The sequence below is a fragment of the Sorex araneus genome, chromosome 1 (genome assembly GCF_027595985.1).
Source record: "Sorex araneus isolate mSorAra2 chromosome 1, mSorAra2.pri, whole genome shotgun sequence".
NCBI classification, from domain to species: domain Eukaryota; kingdom Metazoa; phylum Chordata; class Mammalia; order Eulipotyphla; family Soricidae; genus Sorex; species Sorex araneus.
The window spans coordinates 61,100,364-61,115,371 of record NC_073302.1 but is presented as its reverse complement, the minus strand read 5'-3'; positions in this window follow the sequence as shown (position 1 = coordinate 61,115,371).

Below are 15,008 nucleotides of genomic sequence, written 5' to 3'. Positions count from 1 at the left end.
GATATTTAACAATAATTCATGTTGACTCAAATATATACAAGACAGAAACAACATAGATTGAAAATAAGATGCTGGATGAAAAGTAAAAGTCATGTGTGATGTTGGGGGAAAAGACAGATCAGACAGTGAAGGGACCACGAAGTAAAGGATTCCTGGAGAGCACGTTTGGGATGGGAGATGTATGCTAAAAGTAGACTATAGACCAAACATGATCGCCACTTAATACTTGTGTTGAAAACCACAATATCCAAAAGAAGAGAGACAGCAAAAGGTAATGCGCTTGCCACAGAGGTAGGGGATAGGGGGTGGGAGGGATAATAGGATCATCGGTGGAGGAGAATGGGCACTGGTGGAAGTATGGGTACTCGATCATTGTATGACTGAAACGTAAGCATGAAAGTTTGTAAGTCTGTAACAGTACCTCACAGTGATAGATTTTAAAATAAAATCTGTGTGTGAAAAATCTAATCAATGAGAGTAATCAAAATATTGACAAACATCTTCAGTGAAAGAATTTTGCATAACCAAATGGATACCAAAATAAAATAGAAATGGCATCAAAGGAACGTAAATTACTTTCTACAGAGGTTTAGAAAATCATAATTTATAAAACTGATGGGAGAATAGGCACCTATGTTAACTCAGAAATCTATAAAACACTGTATAACACAAATTTTTAGGAAATACAAATAATAAAATTGGTGAATATGTTGCAAAGTTTTCTCTTAAAAATATAAAACTGGTCAGAATTTTGCTGTTTTTTTAAATTATTTATTTGGTTTAGTTATTATTTATTTGGTTTGGGGGGCCATACCCAGCTGTGTTCATGGTGTTTTCTTGGGTCTTGCTAAGTTATAATTCCTGGTGACCTTGCAGGAACATACTGGGTACTGGCGATTGAATCTGGGTCAGCATTGTGCAAGGCACACATCCTCCCATTGTACTATTGCTCCAACTCCAGTGGTCATAATGTTTAGAAGGGTTTAGGCAAAAATTAAGTTTAATTTTATAGGATGGCATTTCTAAGTGCTGCAGAAAATATTTTGCGTGGAATGAATAGGGAAATGAGAGACAAGGGTAAGGAATTATAAAGCATCTTGGGATGAAGTACCAAGTGATGGTAGGGGATTCTTTGTTCACAAAATTTCTAATAATTTATAAAATATTTTTAAATGTGGTACTAGTATAAAAGTGTTTATTCCCATTGAAAGTCTCTCTTATATCAGGATATATTTATCATAAGACAAAATTATGACAAAATACTTGTTATTTTGCATCATTTGGTTTTTGTTCATTCATATTAGAATAAAAAGGCAGTTCACTTTTTATTCTTTCAACTTCAGAGCTCTTTGGAGATAGAAAAACTTGAGTTGTTATAGGAGAATCTGAATGTCCTGATAAGATCCTTAAAAGAAACTTTAGAGTCCACGGCTTTCCCTGTGACAATACCCAGATAAATGTTTACAAATGCAGAGAATTCCTGGAGACAATCAAATAAATTGTTTATAACTTTCTGCCAAAAGTCGTTCTCTACTGTTTCCACTCTGGAAAAGCCCATGTTCTTCCTTAACCATGACTCTCTAAATTCCCTTCAATAAAAACTAATTCTCTTCATGAAGGAAGGAAGGAAGGAAGGAAGGAAGGAAGGAAGGAAGGAAGGAAGGAAGGAAGGAAGGAAGGAAGGAAGGAAGGAAGGAAGGAAGGAAGGAAGGAAAATATGCAAATATTATGATTCATGTTTACATTTTCTTATTCTCTAAAAGCCAAATACTGGTTATTTTATTTAAAGATTGTAAGATGATTGCTTCTATTATTAGATGAACTGAGACAAATTGAAAGAATTCAGTTAGATAACAGATATTATTCACCCACTTCGTGCTGTTACTATCATATTAGGTATGCTAATTTACACAATTAACCTTATATAATTGGTTTAAAGACCTTGTCTAATAGGATAGTATATTAATTCATAGATGAAATAAAATAAGTCTCAAATTTAAAGTGATTTCTTGGAAAACTCATTATTACAAAAACACTTTCCTTTTGGTTTTCTTTTTTTCCCTTTACCACTATTTAAATTTGTTATTTAAAGAAAATAAATTTTAACAGTATTTCTTAGAATTTGCAATAAAGTTAATTTCTCTGTAGTGAGATATCTAGTTTTTGTTATTCAAAGCAAGTAATGGAAAGCCATTATTCAAGATAAAACTGATTTATTTAGGTCTTCTCAACTAAATGCGAAAGATAATCTAGTTAACTTTCAGGAATAGAAGCACAATAAATACAATAGTAAAGTAGTATATATTTGTGTATTAAAATTAAGTCACCATACACAATTTTTGTGCTTCACTGCTCAGCATTTGCTGATGAAGAGAAAAGGAAGTAGTGAAAGATATTAACCAGGTAATTGGTTCTGGAAATATTGGCCTGGTGACAGACTACTGGATTAATCAACTCAGCACAATGCAAGCATTATGTACTAAAATGAAGCCAAGCAATAGCATGAGAAAACTAAAAAACATATGATTTCTTATTTAATCAGAAATTTCTATCATATCATCACATAGGCAATTGAAACTTTTCATATTAAGAACCTATCTATTGCTTTCCCCACCGACATATATGTTCAATTTTCACATTTGTCTGCTGTGCTACTTTGTCCCAGAAGAATTGATGTTCAGGAATAATTTTAATTTTGGGATCATAATCAGATTTTCTCTTTCATTTGTTTCCTATATCCCAGTTTAAACATTTTGTTGTTATTGTTTTGGCATCAACTTCCTGCAGTTTTCAGGGGCTCTTCTTCCATTCAGTGCTTGAAGGTAGCTCTTACCAGTGCTAAGGGGATCAATTGATGTTGGAGATTGAACTTAGGTCCCTGTATCCAAGGCTTATGCTCAGCCCATTGAGTTAATCTCCAGACCTTGTTATTAATTTATAGGAGTGTTTCCCAAATGGTCTTCAAGAGTTCTGGGGTTCCCACCACCAATATTTGGCTAGTCAAGCCAATGGTTCAATGTAAAGACCCAAGAATGTGTTGCTACTCAAGATCTGAAGTATGCAGATACCTAGACCACCTAGGGGAGGACTCCATGATTTGGCCCAGTGATTCTTGAAGGACTATGTGGATCTAAGAATTACACCTTGGTCAAATTCATACTAAGCATTTGCTCTAAGCACTATACAATTTCCTGATCCCTGTCATTAACTTGATTTGGTCATATATATTATTATTTAATTATGTGATGTTATATTTTATTTTGTTTTCTTTTTTCTATATTTCTTTTTTAGTGTATCTTTTCCTATTCTATTCTATATTATTCTGGTATATGTCAAGCATGTTCTTTTATGTGGTATTCCTTTTTTTTTTTCACTTCCATAACTCTACTTTCAAAGTACTTGAAATTTAGCTCTAGATGTTACCATGACTAAAACTATCTTTATGTTCTATCTATACAAGTATCTACTTCTAACATGCCTCTAACATTCTTTTAGATATTTGACTGAAATGAATAAATGCTTTCACCCTGCTTATGGCAAAAAATCCTTTATAGAGCTTTAATACTCTATCCCAAGTTTAAGAGATTATCTTCTATATCAATCTTTTCTGGTAAACCCATTCTAACTGTAGAAAATACTACAATGAAGCCATAATGTATGATTTTCTATCAACTGTTGCAATTCTATGTTTATTTGATTATGCTTTATCTGTGTGATATATTGTTCGATTTTTTAAAATTATATCTTCTTTTCAATAGTAATTAATCTATGTAAAAGAAAGGACTCAAGAGTCCCCAGATGTGCCATAAGCCTAAGTCCAGTCTATTTAAGATGTGAAACAAAAAAAAAAATAAAAATATGCAATTTGAATATCAGGTCTTAAATACTAAAATCCTTCCTCTCATCCTTTCATTTTCTACTTCTGATAGTGAAAAATGTAGATATGATAATGCTAAACTTTCCTCCATGTTGATTAAGTCAGTGCCACAGGTGGTGGCAGAACAAGTGCAAGTTAGTTGGTATATGATTATTTTAGTGTTTTTACTAGTTTAAGTTTCATCTCTATATCTACACATTTGATTATCTTTAAAAAATATATAAAAGGAAAAATCTCACTTAGTACACTGTGTTTAGAGGTCTTTTTTTTAGATTGTATCAGTGGTTCTCAAAGTGTTTTTTCTTCATGTGCGCATTTTTTTTCTATGTGTACATTAGAATTTTAAATATGTAACATTTAAAGGACTGAGGTAGAACAACTATGATATGATTACTTAGTCCTAATTTTTATATTTACATTTGTACATATACATATTATATTTATTTTTATATTTATTACTATAGGTCTTAATGTGGTTTTATTCTAGCAGTTATCTTTTGCTAATTAAGTCGTCCTGAATTCTAATATTACATAAACCTACTTATTATTTTACAATAGCTATTGGACATGATTCTAATGTGATTTAGCTTTGTTCTTAGATTCAAGGCCTCTCACAAACTGCACTCAGAGACATTTTAAGATTAAGACATTTAAATATTTATATTGGTTTGAGTCAAGATTCTCTTAGATTTGACATTGATGTACACAATGTCTACTGAAACTCAGTTGATGAGTAGTGGAAGCATTGAATTCACTGTAGTCTATTGAATTGAGAACTTCAATTATTTGCTATTTACCAGAGTCCATCTCTAATTCCTTCTTGTTTTAAAGATGTTTCCATAATGTAGTTTACAAAGTAAACAGCTGACTTCATTAAATTAGACAAATGGGAGAGAATAGGACAAAGAAAGTGGATATGAAAAAAAAATTCTGGACAAATAATCTAACTAGTTTGAAACTGTATTTATAAGAAACAAATTATTAGGTCTAGTCTACCTCTTAAGGGAAAATTATTATACAGAGGTTGAACTGCAAAGAAGTATGAATGATTGAGAAGCATGTCAAAAATTTCCTAACATAATACTTGTTGAATATAAAACATTCCCTTACTTTATTTCCCTGGACTTATGTATGTATGTATATTTATATATGTGTATAAACATATATATGTATCTCAGTGCAGTGACAATGGCCACTGTAACTAATATTATTATTAAGTAATATTTCAAATATTTCATAAATATATTTTTATTTTTCATAAAAGTGTGCAAATACAAGCTTTTGCTTTTCTTATGTTTCTAGATTTCCAGAGATATTATATATAAATAAATACATATATGAATAAAATTAGGTATTGATATAGTATAAAGGCATGTGTACATAGATTTTTAATAATGACAATTACAATTAAGAAGATATATAAAAATGTGCCAGTATTTTATACTTTCAAAACATTTATTTTAATGAATCACCGTGAGATAGAGCATTACAAAACTGTTCATGATTGTGTTTTAGTCATATAATATTCCAACACCCATCCCTACACCAATGTAATTTCTTAGCACCAGTGTCCCCAGTTTCCCTCCCACCCCTTCAAGCCACCCCCCATCCTCAAATGCCTCTATGGCAGGCACAAATGTCAATCAATTTTTAAACTTAAGTATTCAACTACTTAATTAACTTTTAGGTATTTCAAAAGATTTCTTAAGTTTGTTTAACTTTATTTAAACAGCATGATTTACAAACTTATGCATAACAAATTTGTTACAGGCTTTTGATATTCCAATACCACCTTCTGATGACCTTCCCTCCACCAATGTGCCCATTTCCCCAAACATCCTCCAAACCTTCCCCCTTAGCAGGCATAGCAGGCACACAATAATTTGTTTTATATTACTTGTTACTACCAAATCACGAATCACGACTCATGAAAATCCCATTAATCACCGATTTCTCTGGCAGGCTCAGTAACCTCTTATTCCGTCCGATCTTAGAAGTCTCTCCCGACTTGGCCCTCCCAACTATGTCGCACAGGAGGCTCTTTCAGGGTCAGGGGAATGAGATCCAGCTTGTTACTGGATTTAGCATATGAATACACCATGGGAAGCTTGCAAGGCTGTCCCATGTGGGCAGGAAACTCTCAGAAGATTGCCAGTTTCGCCCAGAGGGTGAAGCAGGCTACATGATATCTTGCTTTTAAGTCTCTCTATGGATGTTGGCCGTTGATGGGATTACACACACCTGGGTTCCTCTGCTGGTACCTTCATGCATGAGGCCTGTCCGAACGTGTGGAGAGGGGCCTCCAGCATGGCTGTAGCTAGTTTCTGGTGGTCTTCGGTGGCCGGGAGCTCTGCTTGGGGTGGGGAGGGAAGCTGGAGCCCATCCCCTCTGAGGGGCCCTGGGGAAGACAGCCAGGTGTGCGGGCAAGAGACTCTCATTACTACTATATCAAAGTTACTACCAAATAGCTAAAGGAATTATTATCAAAAATACTACACTGAAAGAAAATTTGTCAAAATTGTTGTGTATCACCACAGGCATAAATCTTGTCTGATTTACTAAGCTGTTTGTCTCTAGTTGATTCTTCTGTGTTACTGCTTTTGTTTGTTGAGGTCAGTTGGCTTTTGTGTTACTTTCTCATCTAATTTGGTGTACTCCTACTGAAATTTCAGTACTGTGAAATTTAGAGGGTGTGCATGACCATGTATGCTGCCATGTGCTCCAGAAACAGCAGAATCTGTAGAATTGGGGTGAGCCTGCAGACGGTCTTAGTGAAGCAGTGAAGGTAGACCATAGGCAGTTGGTGTGGTGGCAGTAGTGGGCTATGAATGCCGCTGCCAGGGTTCAGGCAGAGAGAGGAGAGGCTCTGTCCTCCCCTTTCCTGAGGACACCCTGAATTTTTAAGCCTGGGAAATTGGTAGGGGGCTGGTGTTTCCATGAATTTTAGCTGCTTGGCTAGCATCTCTGTCTCTTGGACATTTATGTCATGAATCTGATGAGCAGGACCCATGGGTGAGTTACCATGTGGGCAGCTATGGGAGGTGGATGTGGCTACTGGAATTTCCCCAGAACTTTTATTTTTCTTTTGTCTCTTCCAACAAAAACATATTCTCTCATCCCTCGTCAATATTTTCTACCCACATTGCTATAACTATCTACATATTTATTATTATATAAAACTGTATCATGGCCCCAAATATGACAAGTCCCTTCTTTTTTTTTTCAAATTTCTGTGTAAATCTAGATTTGAGTGACTGTGAAAGATTCTCTGCCCCACATCTTATAACCTTCCGGGAGCTTGGTTTTATAGTCTCTGGATGTTGGCCACTGATGGAATTACATGGTGCCAGGGGCAGTTTCTGGGTGTAACCACCTAGCTACTCGAAAATGGGGGATCTGGCAGAAGAGGCCCAATCCCGATCCAAGCAGGCTTGCAGATCTCAGCCCTGTGTCCCACACACCTGGGTTCCTCTGCCATTTCCTTCACGCATGATGCTCATCCAAATGTGTGGAGAGAAGCTGGAGTGATAGTACAGTGGGTAGGGCATTTGCCTTGCACGCAGCCAACCTGGGTTAGGATCCCAGCATCCCATATGGTCCCCTGAGCATCGCCAGGAGTAATTCTTGAGTGCAGAGCCAGGAATAACCCCTGTGCATCTCCAGGTGTGACCCAAAAAGAAAAAAAAAAGAAAAAAAAAACGTATGGAGAGGGGTCTTGAGCATGGCTGTGGCTAGGTTCCGGAGGTCTTCGGCTGCACGGACTCTGCTTGGGGTGGGGAGGAAAACCCGGCTCACCCCCTCCAAGAGGCCTCGGTGAAGATAGCCAGGCACGGGGGCAAGAGATTCTGCATCTTATAGCCTAGTTCTCCCTCTCCAAGAACCTGGCAAGCTACCGAGAGTTTCCTACCTGCATGGGAGAGCCTGGCAAACTCCCCATGGCATATTCAGATGCCAAAACCAGTAACAATGATGGGTCTCATTCCCCTGACTCTGAAGGATCCTCCAATGTGGCACCGTTGGGAAGGATGAGTAAAGAGAGGCTTCCAAATCTCAGGACTGGTACGAATGGAGACTTTACTGAAACTGCTCGAGAAAATCTATGATCAATGGGATGATGATGATGATGAAAGATTCTGCTTTCACTTTCCTTACCAACTCAATTTAATTACGTTTGTTTTTACAATGGTGCCCCCCAAATATTTGGCAAATGTGAAATTTTTCATCATACTTAATAATTTAGCAAAATGCAAACATACAGAATACACAATCTTAGTTTGAATATGAAAATAAAGGAGACAAACATCTAAAAAATAATAATGCATTAATCTTACTACTCTTTGTAATTATCACTTTATTTTATAACAAACTTCTGAATTAAAAAAAGAAAACACCAGTGCTATATGCTTATTTCCCCTGCATCTAGTCTTTTTTTTTTTTTTGGAGGCCATACCTGTTAGTATTCAGGGATTACTTACTGCTGCCTCTGTACTCAGGAATTTCTCCTTGTGGGACTCAGGGGACCAATGCAATGCCAGGGATCAAACCTAGGTCAACTTCATGCAAGGCAAGCAACCTACTCACTGTACTCTCTTCAGCCCAACATCTAGTCATTCTTTAACTCATTACCATCTAGTGGTCCCATCTCACCATTGACAATTATATTCTATAGAATGCCAATAGTTTCTGAGTGATTTCTTATAATTTTTTTCTCCTTTAATTTTGGTGGGTTAAGGGGTGTGCTCCCAACAAAGTGTCAAGTCTCTGGGATCATCTCAGTAGTCCTCAATCAACCAGGTAAATGGTTTAATTCTAGAACATAAGGATGTGGAGAGAGTCCTGAGGTCTCAGGATTACCCGGAGAAATCTTTCAATGCTCTAGGCTCTTGCAAGCACACGTGGTATTGCTCAGAACATTTTGTTGTACAGAAAATTAAATCAAATTTCACCACTGTACTATATCTTGGAGTGTGCATTTGATCTTGGTAGTTTGACCAGGATTTTGTGTTTTTAACCACTAATTTCTTCAAACAGTAACAATAATTCTCACAATGTGAGACGTTACTGGTGCCCAATCAAACAAATCAATGAGCAATGGGATGACAGTGACAGTGATAGTCTTTCTTGCACCTTCCTGTTTTCTATATACTTAATTTTATTATCAGGGATATTTTTATTCTTTTGTGTACTAGCCAAATTGTTTGAAATAATTGTTTCAGTGATGAATGTATTTCACTGGTGAAAGCAAAATGGGAAATCTTATCAAACTTCTAAGAAAATGAAGTAAACTACCCATCTGTTCTGAAGACAAAGTGTCTGCCACACAGTCTGTTAATAATAACTTTTCAGTGAATAATAAGTTTTAAGTAGAAATTTTAATCTTAAAGTGCTTATAAAAATCTAAAATTGTCAGGGCTGGAGCAATAGCATAGTAGGTAGGGCGTTTGCCTTGAATGGAGCTGACCCGGGTTCTATTCCCAACATTCCATATACTCCCTTGAGCACCACCAGGAGTGACTCCTGAGTGCATGAGCCAGGAGTAACCCCTGTACATTGCCGGGTGTGACCCATAAAGAAAAAAAAATAGAAAATTGTCTATAAACTCATTAATGACATATCAATTCATAGTTTGAATTTAAAAATATAGCAACTTATTCCATCTTTGAATATCAGTATAGTAGCTCTTCTTACTCTTCTATTTACAAAATATCTAAACTTATACTTATTTTTGATATCAATTTTCCACCAAACATAGTCCCAATTTCTTAGTATAAATTCTGATGAAAATCCTTTAGTCATATTGTAAAGAATGTATATCTTTTCCTGCCAGTGAAAACTCATCTGCAGTTATGTAATGTGTTTTTTATAAAGACAATAAGAAGTGCATAAATGAACACCTAGTTTATTTAAAACGCTACCAAAACAATAGAAGCAAAATAAATTATATTTTCTAGTGAAAAAAGAACTGAAGGCAATTTTACTAATATTTTCAGTGGAATCTTAAGATACAAAGCATGGAATGTAAAAGAATGTCATAGCAATTTTTTTTTTTTTTTAAAGAAATATTTTATTGAACCACCGTGAAAACAAAAAAAATACAAAGCTTTCAGGTTTAAGTCACAGTCAAATACTGATTAAACCACCATCCCTTCACCAGTGCACCCGTTCCACCACCAAGAACCCCGATACACCCCCCTCCCACCCCTCCCCCCATCTAAGTAGCTGATGATATTCCCATTATTCTCTCTGTCATAGCAATTTTGATATCACTTATCTTTCTTAGGTTTGTCTATTGCTTTTTTTACTTTTGGTGGCAAATATCTAATTAGTATTCAATACCATAAATAATGAAAACTGTCACTGTCACTGTCATCCCATTGCTCATTGATTTGTCCGAGCGGGCACCAGTAACGTCTTTCATTGAGAGACTTATTGTTACTGTTTTTGGCATATCCAAAAATATGCATGGGTAGCTTGCCAGGCTCTGCCGTGCAGGTTCCATACTCTCGGTAGCTTGCTGTGCTCTCCAAGAGGGGTGGAGGAATCGAACACGGGTTGGCTGAGTGAAAGGCGAAAGCTCAACCGCTGTGCTATCGCTTCAGCCAAATTATGAAAAAACGGATAAAAATCCAGGTTTCAGAATAGTGCATTATTACTGTCAACTGTTAACTGTCATCCCATTTCTCATCAATTTGTTTGAGCGGGCACCAGTATCATCTCTCATTGAGAGACTTATTTTTTTTAATTAATTTTTAATTGAATCACAATGAGATGCACAGTTGCAAAGTTTTTCATGATTGGGTTTCAATCATACAATGCACCCACATCTGACCCTTCACCAATGTACTTTTACCACCACCAATGTCCCAGTTACCCTCTGTCAACCCCCTGCCTGCTTCTCTTTAGCAGACGCCTGTCTCTCTCTCTCTCTTTCTCTCTTTCTCTCTCTCCCTACTTCCTCCCTCCATCCTTTTGAGCATTATAGTTTGCAATATAGATACTGAAAAGTTATTATGCATAACCTTTACATACTTTCAGCATCCAGCTCTTGTTCAAAGTGACCACTTCCAATTATTCTCATACTGGCCCCTTCTCTATCCTAACTGCCCTCCATATACTTGTGGCAAGCTTCCAGTCATGGGCCACTCACCCTGGCCCCTGTTATTTTTGCGTGCAATTAAGTGGTATAATTCAAATTATGTAATAATTTTGGATTTTGGACCACACACTGTGTACTCAGGACTTATTCTTGCATCTGTACTCAGGGGTTACTTCTGACCATGTTTGGAGGACAGTATGAGGTGTTGTGGATTGAAATGAGATTGGAGACTTACAAGGAAATACACACCTTGGCTTCTGTACTTTCTCTCCATCCTGTATTCCATATTATTTATTATTTTCCAATTGAATCACCATGAGATACAGAGTTACAAAACTGACTGTGGTCAGGTTTCAGTCATACAGTGTGCCAACACCCTCCTAAAATGTATATTTCCCACCCCCAATGTCCCCAGTTTCCCTCCTCCCAGCCTGTCTCTATGGGAAGCGCATTGCTTCTCTCTCTCTCTTCTCTCTCTCTCTCTGAGAGACTTATTGTTACTGTTTTTGGCATATCCAATATGCACGGGTAGACTATATAATGCCCATATAATTCAGAAATTTAATAAGATATTTTACATAAATTAACCTTAATTAATTTTATCAGTATTAAATATTAGTTAGAAATTCACAACAAGAATACTTAGGCATCATGGTGGTAACAGTTCCAGGAAATATTCTTATTACTGAAGATAAAGGACCTGGTTTTGGAAGTAAAAATTAAGTTCTTAATTGTAGAATGAAAGCTTAGACCTCTGAGAAGGTGGGTCCTGTTCAGCTACTAACAGTATTTCTAAGATTAAAAGCAGACAGGGGTGGGGTAGAAGGGACGGGCTGGGGATGGTGGGAGGGATTCTGGGACCATTGGTGGTGGAAAATGGGCACTGGTGGAGGGATGGGTACTTGATCATTGTATGACTGAAATGAAAGCACAAAAGCTTGTAAATCTGTAACTATAAATATAGGGCTGGAGCAATGGCACAGCGGTAGGGCATTCGCCTTGCATGCAGCTGACCTGGGTTTGATTCCTCCGCCCCTCTTGGAGAGTACGGCAAGCTACCAACAGTATCTCGCCCTCACAGCAGAGCCTGGCAAGCTACCCATGGCATATTCGATATGCCAAAAACAGTAACAAGATGTCTCACAATGGAGACGTTACTGGTGCCCACTCGAGCAATGGGATGACAGTGACAGTGACAGTGACAATGACTTTTTAAAAATTTTTTACTTGTTTTTGACCGCTGCCGAGATGTGACCCCGGGGGCCGCACGCATGTGCGGCTCCTCCAAAGCTGCACGAGCGTGAATCCAGACCCAGCTGAACCAACTTCAACATGGACTGCTCCTTGCAGATTGTCTCCAGCCAGAGAACTAAGCCGCAACCCCATGCCTGCCCAGGAGGGGAAAGGTATTTCTCTCTCTCGCCTGTCCCTTCCCGGGGATGAAGGGCATGGGGACACCATATTATGACGACCACAGATGGGATTTTACGACAAAAGCTGCAGCAAAAGGGCGGGAGGGTGCTCTTGGGAAGGTGGGAGGCACCGGCCCCTCCCATCGCTGCCGACATATGACCCCGGGGGCCGCACGTGCGTGCGGCTCCTCCGAAGCTGCACGAGCGTGAATCCAGACCCAGCTGAACCAACTACAACATGGACTGCTCCTTGCAGATTGTCTCCAGCCAGAGAACTAAGCTGCAACCCCATGCCCACCCAGGAGGGGAAAGGTATTTCTCTCTCTCGCCTGTCCCTTCCCGGGGATGAAGGGCGTGGGGAGCGCCATATTATGACAACCACAGATGGGGTTTACAAGCTTGCAATGATCGAATATCCGGAAGAAATCTCCCTGGACTTAGTTGTTAAAGTACAGAAATACAAAACCGTGCGGCCCGGCCGCGCGACCTCATTTCTCTTCACAACAGGTCTGACTCTAGTGAGGTGCTCCTAATAATAATGGTGAGGTTTGTGTTGAAATATTGAATGTAACCAGAGTAGATAGAAAGTAAAGTGAAATTTATCAGTTACAAGGCAGGTGGGGGGACGGGGGGTGGGGCGGGATGGGAGGTGTACTATGTTTTTTTTTTTTTGTCTTCGGTGGTGGGATATGGGCACTGGTGAAGGGATGGTTGTTTCAGCATTGTATGACTAAGACTTAAGCCTGAAAGCATTGTATTTTCCACATGGTGATTCAATAAAATAAAATTAAAAAAAAATTTTTTTACTTGTTTTTGTCTTGGGGCCCATATCCAGTGCTGTTCAGGAATTACTACTTGCTCTGTGATCAGGGCAGGTGGGAGGTGCTTGTGGGTAACATCTACAATGCAGGGAATTAAATTCATGTCGTCCAATTGGAAGGCAAGCACCATACCTGTTGAACTATATCTCTGGTTTCTAACTTTTGTACTATTATAGGATAAAGAACAGTGAAAATTGAACCAATTGTGTAACTTCTTAAATAGGAAATTATTAGTTTCAAAGTTATACTAGGTGAAATAATTATAACTAGAACTGTTTGCATATGAAATGTTGGCAGTTCTTGGAAAATGCTTAAACATCTAAATTACTCAGCAAAGTGTATATTTGCGCGTATTTCTTGAATTTAATTTCTAATCACTTGTGTATTATATTCAAAATGTACTTTACTTAGACTATTTTAACTACAATGTGAAGTATAATTATATACCTTATTAATGTATCACTACTAACATTATTCAAGGAAGTTTATATGAACACAAATTTTAACTTATTTTAAAATTGAGTACAAAATGTACTTATGATGTGTACTTTATTCTGCTATGTGTTTTAAATTCAGTATACTTATTTTTAAATATAAATAAATATTGACTGGAAATATTTACAGTGCCTTGTACATGACCATCCCCAGTTGCTTCCCAAACACTACATATGATCCCCAAAAAGACAGCTAAAAGTTTATTCTGAAGACTTAGCTGTTATAAGCCCTGGCTACCACTGGGTATATCTCCAAATTCAAAAACAAACAAATAAACAAAATGCAATTCATTCAGAATATTTGTGTAATCTATAATTTATTCATAAGATGAACTAGTTATATAAAGAAGTTTGAGCATGTTTATTTTCTCAAGATTTCACATAATGGATAAAACTGGTGTAAAACAGCAGCTACATTGTACAGTTATTATAACAGCAGAAGTTATGCCATGTAGAATGGAAAGAACAACGATGATACCAGTGAATATGACAGGTAGATTGACCCTGAAAAGAGCCTCCAATTGTTGGGAAAGATGAGTAAGGAGAGGCTGCTAACATCTGGGATGAATGGAGACGTTACTGGCACCCGCTCAAGCTAATCGATGAACAGCGAGATGACAGTGATTTGCTCAAGTGGGCACCAGTAGCGTCTCCATTGTTAGACTTGTTGTTACTGTTTTTGGCATATCAAATATGCCACGGGTAGCTTGCCAGGCTCTGTTGTGAGAGCAGGATACTCTCGGCAGTTTGCTGGGCTCTCCGAGAGGGATGGAGGAATCAAACCCGGATAGGCCATGTGCAAGACAAACGCCCTACTCACTATCTCCTGTCCCCGAACCAGGTTGTCTTCACCAGGGCGCCCTTGGAGGAGGGCAGGTTAAGTCTCCCTCCCCACTCCAAGCAGATCTCTGACAGCCAAAAACCTCCAGAACCCAGCTGCAGCAATGCTCAAGGTCACTTTCCATACACTTGGATGAGTCTCACCCATGAAGGAACCAGCAGAGGAACCAGGTATGTGGAACCCGGGACTGAGAACTCCAAGCCTGCTTGGGTCAAGACTGGACCTCCTCCACCCAGATCCCCAGTTTTCCAGTAGCTTGGCAGTCACACCCAAAAACTGCTCTCCCCCATGTCATGTAATCCCATCAACGGCCAAGATCCAGAGACTATAAAACAAAACTCTCAAAAAAAGGTGATGCATAATCTCACATGGCAGAGCTTGGTAAACCACCCGTGGCATATTCGATATGCCAAAACAGTAACAATAATGGGCCTCATTCCCATGACCCTGAATGCTACAGGGACATA